Below are 10,644 nucleotides of genomic sequence, written 5' to 3' on the forward strand. Positions count from 1 at the left end.
GGAGATGGAGATGAAGGCCACCGGAGAAATGGTACCAACAAGGATAAAAATATCAGTAATTATTTTGATTTTACAGATATAAACTTAAAATTATTAAAAATTCATAAAAATTCATAAAAATATAAAAAAAACTTCATAATAATATAATTAAAAATATAATAGACATTTTAAAGTTATTTTATTGAAAATTTTGATATATATATAACATGATTTATCATATTTGATAATAATATCATATGCATCAATAAAAATATGAATTTTATAAGTGTATATTTATTATTAAATTATATATAATATTATGTATTTGATTATAATATGTCTAATTTTAAAATATATATTAATATTAAAATATGATCCATTTAATTCAATTATATTAAACAATATAAAATAAATTATGATATATATATATAATTTTTTAAATATTTAATTAATTATTAATGATATTAAAAACATTATGAAGAAAATTATATAATTTTTATATTTTTGGTAATTAATTAAAGAAAATTGAAGTGTATACTATATGGGCTTGCTGGACGAGTTGTTAATTATTTAATTAATTGGTTACACTTAATGTTAATTAATGATTAGTGATTAATTACGGACTTTGGGTTATGTAAGATACTAAGATTACTGCTATATAATATAATATAATGCTAATGCCTGCAACTGTCAAGAGTCAGGAGTCAACAGTCAACTGCTATATAATATAATATAATAGCAGTAAGTGAAATAAGGCCTGCAGGCTGTAGGTTGTAGGGGAGATCGAATTCATATTTATATTCTACATCCATCAATCCATTATCCAGTCAAATTTCTCCATTTTCCATCCCATTTGACTCTACCATCTCTATCAATCATTTTGAGCGCGTGGAGCCACTCTCATGCAGATATAGTCCAATTTGAGCGCGTGAATCCTGACTATATCATCAGTGCGTCCTCCACCATCTGGATCAAATCATGGAATCAGAGAGTGAATTAGAGATAGTCCAGTTTAATTCAATAATCAAAGAAAAAAAAAAAAAAAAGACACAGATGTGGAAGAAAAGATTTCACGGTTTAATTTTTTTTTTTGATAGATAGAAATTTGTTATCAAATTTTATTATTAAGTTTTAAAATTAAAAATCAATAATAAGATATAATTTTTGTCACCAAAATCACTCTAAAAACAATTTCTCCCATCATATTATTATTTACCTTGGTATTTATGAACTTGTAAATTTACTAAAACTTCCTCACCCATTATTAATTTTTTTATTTAAACATTTTTATTATTTTATTTAAAAGTATGCAACATAGCTAATCTTTTATCATATTTTCTATCATTTCCTAATAAGTGAATAATTGATGATAAAAATAATAAAAAAAATTTATTTTATTTTTATGTATAATTTATGATTTAAAAATGTATAATTATTATCAAATCAAATCATTTGGAGGTCAAATTTTTCTAGAGATATTACAAGGTTTGATTTTGAAAATGATTAGAATTTATATTTCAATCAAATTTGTAGTAGGTGTTATGTTTTATACTCTTTTTTTATTTAAAAGAAAAAAAGTAAAATGCAAAATAATAATAAATTTATTTTATTTTTATTTCTTTACTACTTGTGTGAATGAACGTGCCGCTTCAAACTTTTCTAGGAATGGAAAGCAGATGAAAGAAGTAAATATTTCTTATATTTTGAGTTTTGAATTCAAAATGTCAAAGACATTTATATATATATATATATATTAAAAATCCTTACCATGAAATGCATTTAACACCCTTGTTGGCCTCATTTTGAAGCTGAGGGACGGGGACCCGAGAGAAGCCGAACTAAAAGGGGCTAAGAGTGTGGTCAACACCCTGTCCTAGTGCCAATCTCGATCTTTCTCTCCAGATCTCGCCGGCGGCGATCTCCCATAATCTCTGGTCAGTCAATCTCATTTTTTGTAGGGTTTTCGAAATTGGGCAAAAGTATGTTGAGTTTTTTGGTTTTGATTGCTGAAGAAATTGGGGATCTTTGTTTGGTTGTCTTCAAAGTTTAGGAAAGAAAGCGAAAATAAATTTATTTGGAATATTGCAATGGTTTGTCAGGAGTTTTTAGGCTGATGATGTGCTTTTTAGTGGCTCCAAAATTTCTGCAGCTTAGTTGTTAATTTGGAGACACATTTGTTGTGTTGTTGTTCCAATGGAATGTTGTGAGCTTATAGGGTTTAATGTTGATGTGCAAATCTGTCTTATTCACTGATCTTCGGTTTTATTTTAATGGATTTAAATACGCTAAACCAGTAGAAATTAAAATGGGTATTACACAAGATTTCCTCAACGCTGTTGATGAGTGTCTCCAGGAGGAACTTAAGTGTCTCTGCAAGTATTCCATTAAGCAGGTGTTTTCTGGAGGTTGGTTTTTATTTGTTTCAGTTAATTGCTGAACCTTCAGCACTTCATTTTGTTGTAAGAAAGTGTCTCTTTTACTAGGATTGTTGCAAGCGTTTTTCAATTTTGGTTGGATCTTGGGATGAGAGGTTTACATATTTGGTTTATGAGAAAATGCAGGGAAGAAAAGTGGATAGTGAAATGCCATATATGGGATTTTCTATTGTTTGGGAACAGAAAATGCAACTTTTAAATATACCTTTTCCTGTGTTCTGTTTTGTGTAAGAATGGAAAAGATTAGCGACTGCTGTTAGTTTATACTTCCCATGTTCAGAGGATATTACGGAGAGGTAGTTGGGAGGCCTAACTAAATAATACGTAAAAAATATGTTATATAAATCAATCATAATTTTATTATATAAAACCATATTTACAACGAAACATATCGGAATTTGATCTTATGTATAGAGAACATTTAGGGTAACCCTTTAAATATAGAAGCACATTATTTCTAAGATAGTACAAAAGACAAATTACGTAATCTTACTTTGGTAATGGCCTACAGGGGTAACTGCTCCTCTTGTCCTCTGTGCCTCCATCGCTGGTGTTGTTTTGAGTCCTGAACATATCAAAGTGATAAAATAGTTTATTCAAGTAGCATACATATACATAGAATTGGATAGATGATGGAAGTGCGTACATGGTTAACATGAATAAATAATTCATATTCATACTGGTAATGGTATTATCAATCTAAACCCAACATACACTTGTTCAGGACTAAATTTTTGTTGTATACATCATATAGGGTGATGTATATATTCTAACTAAAACATTTATGTAAATTACACATTCTTGAATATCAATAAATATGAGTTCAATTCTATCTTATTCATACAACTTGAAAATCCGCATTGCAAGACTAAAAGTGCCAAACAAATATGAAAAAAAAATTAAAACTGAAGTGGTTGAAGTGTTTTGAGCATCATACCTGGGAGAAATGGAGTCTAAACTGGAGGCCTTTGTAATCCCTCTACAAATATGGGATTACGAGTCATGAACACAGCAGATAAGTAGGGTGCCAGACGACTTATCTGGTAAAGAAAATGGAGACAAAGTTGGTGTAAGCAGTCCCATGCCATCTTTACTGTAAGGAAGACCCATAAAAAAAGCAGCAACAACCCATATATTGGAACTAAAATCAACAACAATAAGATTGGGGCAAGTGCGCCAGAGAGGAGTTGAATGGGCTCGATAAACTTAAACTTCTTGCCAACAATAATTGTTCCAACGTAGATGGAAATAACAACAACAAAAGAAGATATAATGGCATCTTCAAATGGGGAAACACTGTTGCCTTGAAATTTCACTTGGAGAAGGACACCCAACATTGTAAGGAAGAATACATAAGCTTCAAATCCATTGCGGAAACTTGATCCTGCTCTGTGATGCCAGGAAAATGAAATTACTTTGATTGTAATCACATTTAATGAAACAAGTGTTTAATTAACAAGTTATTAATGAAATTCATAATAAACCAAGAAAATACACAAAGCCTTCATTATAATGAAGGCACGAATACAATGCTAAATTTAATTAATTAATACCTATATTTGTGAAGTATGTGATGGTGGAAATAATTACCTGAATCCAGTGTTGTGTCATAGTTAAATGACTCAAGGTCCTTCCCTAAATTTTCCCTAAATCCATTTATCATCTATAAGGTTCCACTGTTCAAAAGTTTTTGATAGATAGAAATCTGGATTATGAGAAAATGTGAGGAAGAAAAATAGAAAGTGAAATGCCATATATGGGACTTTCTATTGTTTGGGAACACATAAAATACAACTTCTACTATGGATAAGGGGATTTGATCTTTAAATATGGATAAGGGGAAGAGTAATTACCAATGTATAGAGAAAAAAACAAAGATACCACCTTTTGTTAAAATAACTTACTAATATTAAAACAACACTTTTAACTAGAGTATAGGATGACACCACTTTAAAAACTACAAGAACACAATATTTATTATTCCAATGGGCCAAAAGGCCCAAAACAACTCAACAACTCTAAACCAAGGGTAACTGCCCCTTTTACTCTTCTTTCCTATCTCTCGTGTTGTATTGATTCTTGATCCATATGACAAGGAGTAGCCATTCAAAATATAGGATCAGGATCAATAATAACAAAGTTGCAGCTACAATTCCACTCAGGTACCTAATATGACCCAACATAAAGAAATGTCTTTTGTCTTCAATTTTGAGGGTTTCATCGTATTTGAGGATTTTATAAACAACTATGAAATATATAAATATTGCAAATAAAAAGATTTGCATAGGCAACCGGAGGAACATTCTCATGTTCATACTTTATAAGGACATTTGAAACTAGATTCATGAGGAAAAAGATGAAAATCGATAAAGCTCTATCATGAAAACAATAAATAAAAAAACAGGAAATTCAATTAAATTTACGAAAATAAGGCACTAGTAACATCAATTCAAAAAATTAAGTAAATATGATTAAATTAATCCTTTTATCTAATTTTAAAAAATACTATACAATTTTATGTAAATCAATTATAGTTTTAGAATATTAAAAGCACATTAGAAATATAAAGAGTAGTCCTTTGTGTTTTAATGGATAAAAGACCTAACATTATATTTGAGAAGCAAATGATTGAAATAATAACTCAATTTTATTTTGAGATTTAATTTAAAACTAAAGTTTGAAATTTTGAGTACCGATAAATAGAAAAGCATTGAGGGGAAAAGAGTGCAATGTCAGTGGTATTATTTTCATTGAAACCATACCATACATGAAAGACAATTTTAATTGATTAAGATATACTTTTAAATGGGTATATGTCAAATGAAGGCACAAACGGAGGTACCATGTGAAACATAAAAGTTGAAAGAAATGATTTAAAAAGAGTGATTGAATTCAACAAATGGGTCAGGTAAGTTAGAGAGCATTAAAAACAAAATCGAGATGGCTCGACGAACAAAATGGAAAAAGGGTACGAAGGAAAAGCCGTTGAGGCCTTTGATGCAAGAAAATGATGAGGAAGAGAGCAGCAATCATGTGTGTGGCATGATTGGGCAACCATAAAATAGCAGGAGAGAAGATGGCATACCGTGGTTGTCTGGCCATGAAGAGAGGGGGAAGTCTGAAAGTAGATGCTTGCTGTAGAGCGAGAGGGAATCAGGATCAGAAGATCAGAGAACAAAGTTCACTTCCTTAAATTTTCCCGTGCAAGGCTCAATGCTTGCATATTGATTGTGTTTGCATTTTTTAAGGAAATAAAAGTTTTAATAAATATATATAATATTTTTTGTTTTGAACCGATGTGGGATAAGTAATTTTTATTTCTTTTAAAACTACACATAACACAATATGAGAAACAAAAAATAAATAACTATATATCAAAAAAGAAAGTTAACTCAAAAAAAAAAAAAAAAAAATATTATATTACAACTTAAAAACCCTATACACAAAAAATAAAAAATAAAAAATAAAAATCTTTGCTACAATCTAATAAAGTAAATCGTTAAATACTTAACTTTTATTTTTAATAATTTTAATTTTATAAAAAGAAACTAAAATTATGTTTTCTATTTTAAAAAATAAAAAATACTAGTAATTTTTATATCAAATATATCACTCTTATATAAAAACTAAATTCTTATCTTATATCCTTACAAATTGGTTCTAAAATTTTTAAAATTTGAGATTGTGCAGATATTTTAATGACTTAAAATAATTTTTAAAGGTAATTATATTTTTAAACAAGTCTAAAAATTCTTGTATTTTATATAAGAGTTATTATAGAAAATGAATTAGGAAAGATAAGAATAGTGATTGGAAATTTGAAAAGAGAGTTGCAAATATTTTAATTCTATTTTTTCTACAATTAAACCCTAAAATGAGAATTGAGATTTATGAATTGTGCAATTTATAAAGGAAGACGTTTTTCTTATTTTTTCTTTTCTTCCCTTGCATATATTTCGGAGATACAGCTCGTTCTTGGATTCCACTTTATGTAAATGGAAGAATGAGAAAAATTAGTTGTTTATAATAATTTATACCTCTAATCTTCTTGGTAAGATTAACTTAAGTATTAACTAATCTCTCGTATCATTATTATTATTATTTGACTTATTCAAAATCCTCTTTCATTCTTTTACCTTTAAATATTATATTAATTAAGGTTGATGATGCAACGCCTTGTCTTATCATAGTCATTTGGCTTTGGCGTCTCTTTTGGTCTTGAAATAAACTCATGAGCATTAGTACCTTCGTTGGATGGAGAGAGAAAGGAGCAGGATTTTTTTATATAGGTTAGGTATTTTAAAAAAAATAATTCCTAATCTACCGTTCTGAAAAATAATTTTAAATTTGTTATAATTTTTATTGATTAAAAAAAAGAAAAATAAAAATCATCTCTTAAAAAAATTATAGGTAAAAAACATCTCTTAAAAAAAGATTTAAATTTTTTTTTGAATTATAAACTAAAATCGTCTCTAAAAAAAGGATAATTTAAGAGAAAGAAGAAATTTAGAGAGAAATTAAAGAATAATATTTTTAATTTTAAAATTTATCTAATAAAATTAATTTAAAATTTAAAATTAAATAATTATTTAATAAATTAAAAAATAATTTAATAATAAATTTAGTTTTTTATAAACTCAATTTTTATATTATCAATATATATATATTTTTTAAAAATCTGAGAGTGAAAGAAACAAAAAGTAAATATATAATATTTTTTATCTTATAAATAAAAAATAATATAAAACTAAATTAATTTCTTTTTATAGTTATAGTTAATTTAATTAATTTAAAAATAAATTTAGAGATAAATACCAAAATATTTTTGAAATCAATATATAACTTAATATAAAATAGTATTTTTTACTATTAATATTAAACATAATTTATATTTTTATAAAATATTTACTAAAATATAATAGTTTTGAAACTATTTCCAAATGAGTATAGATTTGAAAATAGCTTGTGGTTTGAGATTTGAAGTTTCATTTAAAAATCTAATATTGCTCAAAATAGTAAGAAAGTTTGTGATTTGAGATTGAAAATTTCTCCATGACAACTACTATGGAATAGATAAATGTTATAAATAACAAGATTTTGATAATGGGTGAATCAGTTGTCTAACTTCAAGATCTCGTGGGATTAATCGAGGTGTGCGTAATCTGGCTTGGATATCTACGGTTATCAAAAAAAAAAAATAGCAAGATTTTAATCATTATGTTATTTTGTGTAAAGACATGTTTTGTTGATCATATTTTGCTAGAAGAGCTCCTCCATAAAAATAAGTACAAATTAATAAGTTAGTGCAATGTTTGTTATCACACAAAAGAATATGAAATTTCAAGTAGATTTATTTTGTTTTTATTTTTATTTTAAATTGCAACTGTCTTAATTTATTTTTTTATTTAAAACTTAACATGCTACCCCCAAATTTGGAAAATTTTTAATTTAGTTAATATCAATTTATTTTAAATTTATTATTATTATTATTATTATTTACTAATATTAATTTAGTTGCAACTATTATCTTAATTTATTTTTCATTAATTTAAAATTGGATTATTATTTTTCATTTTTCATTTTTTATTTTTCATTTTTATTTTTGAAATTTAATTCAGTAACAGCTTTATAAGACATGTTTATATTAATTCATTTTTCATTAGTTTAACGTTGAATTATTATTATATTTTATTTTGAAATTTTGAAAATTTTCAACACTAACGAAATACAAGGGATTTGCACCATCATCACAATAGAATCTAGACACCTAAGAAGTGTAGGACACCACCGTCCATACATGCAGACTTCTTATCTTTTGTTACTAATTTTGCTCTGCTTTCCTAAGGATTAAGATGTAACTTATTGTTAGAATACTGTTGGAAATCCCAAACCTGAAACCTCAAACTTCAAAAGTTATTCAACTGCTGAAAGTGATCTGCACAGTTCAAAACAGATCAAGCTTCCAAGTTGAAGTATCAAGTTATGCACCATATTATTCCAAAGGACCTTTTTCTAAGCTTTTACTTAAAACAACATTCAAGAAATTGGAGTTTGGCATTTTTAAAAAGAGCATATTCAGCTCTGGGAAGTATTTCTTGAGCAAAGAGGAGTGAAAATAGATCCCTAAGCCTATGTTTGGTTTTCGGAAAATGTGAGAGAGAAAAATTTGAAAATAAAAATGGAAGGAAAAAAAATGCTAAGGAAATAAATATAATTTTTTTCATTTATTTGGTTATCTATGAAAAATTTAAGGGAAAAAAAAAATTCATTTTCTTTTATTTGGTTAACCACAAAAAACAGTTAAAAAAAAATAAAAAGAAAATAAAATTAATAATTTGTTGAATAATAAAATAAATTTTATGCTCTTATTTTCTAAAAATCAGTTTTGTAAAACTATTATAGAAACATATAACCAACCCATACCTTAACTCAAAACATTACTTCTTATAGAAATTTAGGTGAAAATCAATACTTAAATAAACCAAATTCAATAATTTTAAAAATTACAAGCAAACAACCAAATTTCCAGCCAAATAACACTGCATTTATGCTCTTGTACAGCAAATTAACACGGCACAGTAAATGTATTCGGATCCATGGGAAATCGTTTTGGTGTCGAGCTGAGATTGAACCTCGTCAGCACAGAGAGTGGACTTGAACCAAAGAGACAAAACGGCTGTTGCACGTTCTCATAAAATATAATAATAAATATTTTTAAGTTATTTTATTGAAAATTTTGATATGTATATATTTAATAAGTTGTTTTAGTTTGAACAAAGAAATTAATAATACATATAAGCACATATACACCCATGGCGGCTCCATATCTGTTGGTGAGTACTCGCACGTGGTTCTTACTCTCTTAGAAAGTGTGGGTTTATTGGTCCAAGTCTGCAAGTAGAGAGAAAACAGCGCCTCTGATTCTTACTCTCTAAGAAAGGGTGGGGCCCACGTTGTTTCCTTGTGGGGTTATTGTGGGTTTGAATGGGATGGGTTGATTAGTCAACGTGGGTGTAGGATATCAGTGGGTCCTAGGGAGAAAACGGCGTCACTTGTTCATATTCTTAGATTCCAACTCTACTTCATGGAAATGGGTACAAAATTCCAATTCTACTCTATTGAAGTGGATAGCGTACAAAAGAAGGTACCATACCTGCAAAATTCTTGACAGTTGGATCAAAAGCTTCCAATCAAGACCATCCAAATAAATAAATAAAAAAACGCAGGCATCTCCCCTCTTAAAATATATATATATATATATATATATATATATATATATATATATATATATATATATATATATATATATATATATATATATATTAAAATCCCTGCTCTTCCTATTTAATTTTAATAATTTTTTCAACTTCAAATACATTGTTTATTCAAAATAATTTCATTTATAATTGTTGAAAATTAGGAGGTTACAAAGAATTTTTGTTCCCAATTTCCATCAATTGTAAGTGCAATTAATATAAATAAATACTATTATTATTATTTGGTGTAAAAAAAAAATTCAAGTTAAAGCAAATGAAAATTTTAAAAAGTATGAGGAATATGATGAATAATAGTGTTTATTTTATAGTTTGTATCCTCTCCAATTTTATAATTTTTAACTTAATTTTTTTTTTTCATAATTTTCATCAATCTAAATGTAATTAGTATGAATAAACACTATTATTTCTAATTGAAGTGGAGAAAAAAATTATTAAAATTAAAACATATGTAAATATGAATATTATGAAAAATGTGAGGTTTTCTCATAATCTTTATACCTTTTCCAATTTTGAAGTTTTTACTTTTAAATTTTTTTTCACCATTTTCATTAATTCTAAGTGTAATTAGTATGAATAAATATTATTATTATTATTTAAAATAAAAAAAAAATTCTTAAAATTAAAACAAATGTAAATTTGAAGGGTATGGTTTTTTTTTCATAATTTTTATCAATTTTAAGTATAATTAGTATGAATAAACACTATTATTGCTATTTGAAGTGGAGGCAAAATTGTTAAAATTAAAATAAATGTAAATTTGAAGGCTTCAAAAATATAAATTCAATTTTAAATTTATGACTTTCATTTATTTATATGATAGTAAATATCTTATTATTGTAATAATGTAATGTTAATAATAGAATATTTTTGTATTATCTCATCTGATTATATAATATTAATACTTATTATGGTGTATCATTAATAATAGATTCATATTCATGTAGAGTATATAA

Source organism: Vitis vinifera, chromosome 15 (genome assembly GCF_030704535.1).
Source record: "Vitis vinifera cultivar Pinot Noir 40024 chromosome 15, ASM3070453v1".
NCBI lineage: Eukaryota > Viridiplantae > Streptophyta > Magnoliopsida > Vitales > Vitaceae > Vitis > Vitis vinifera.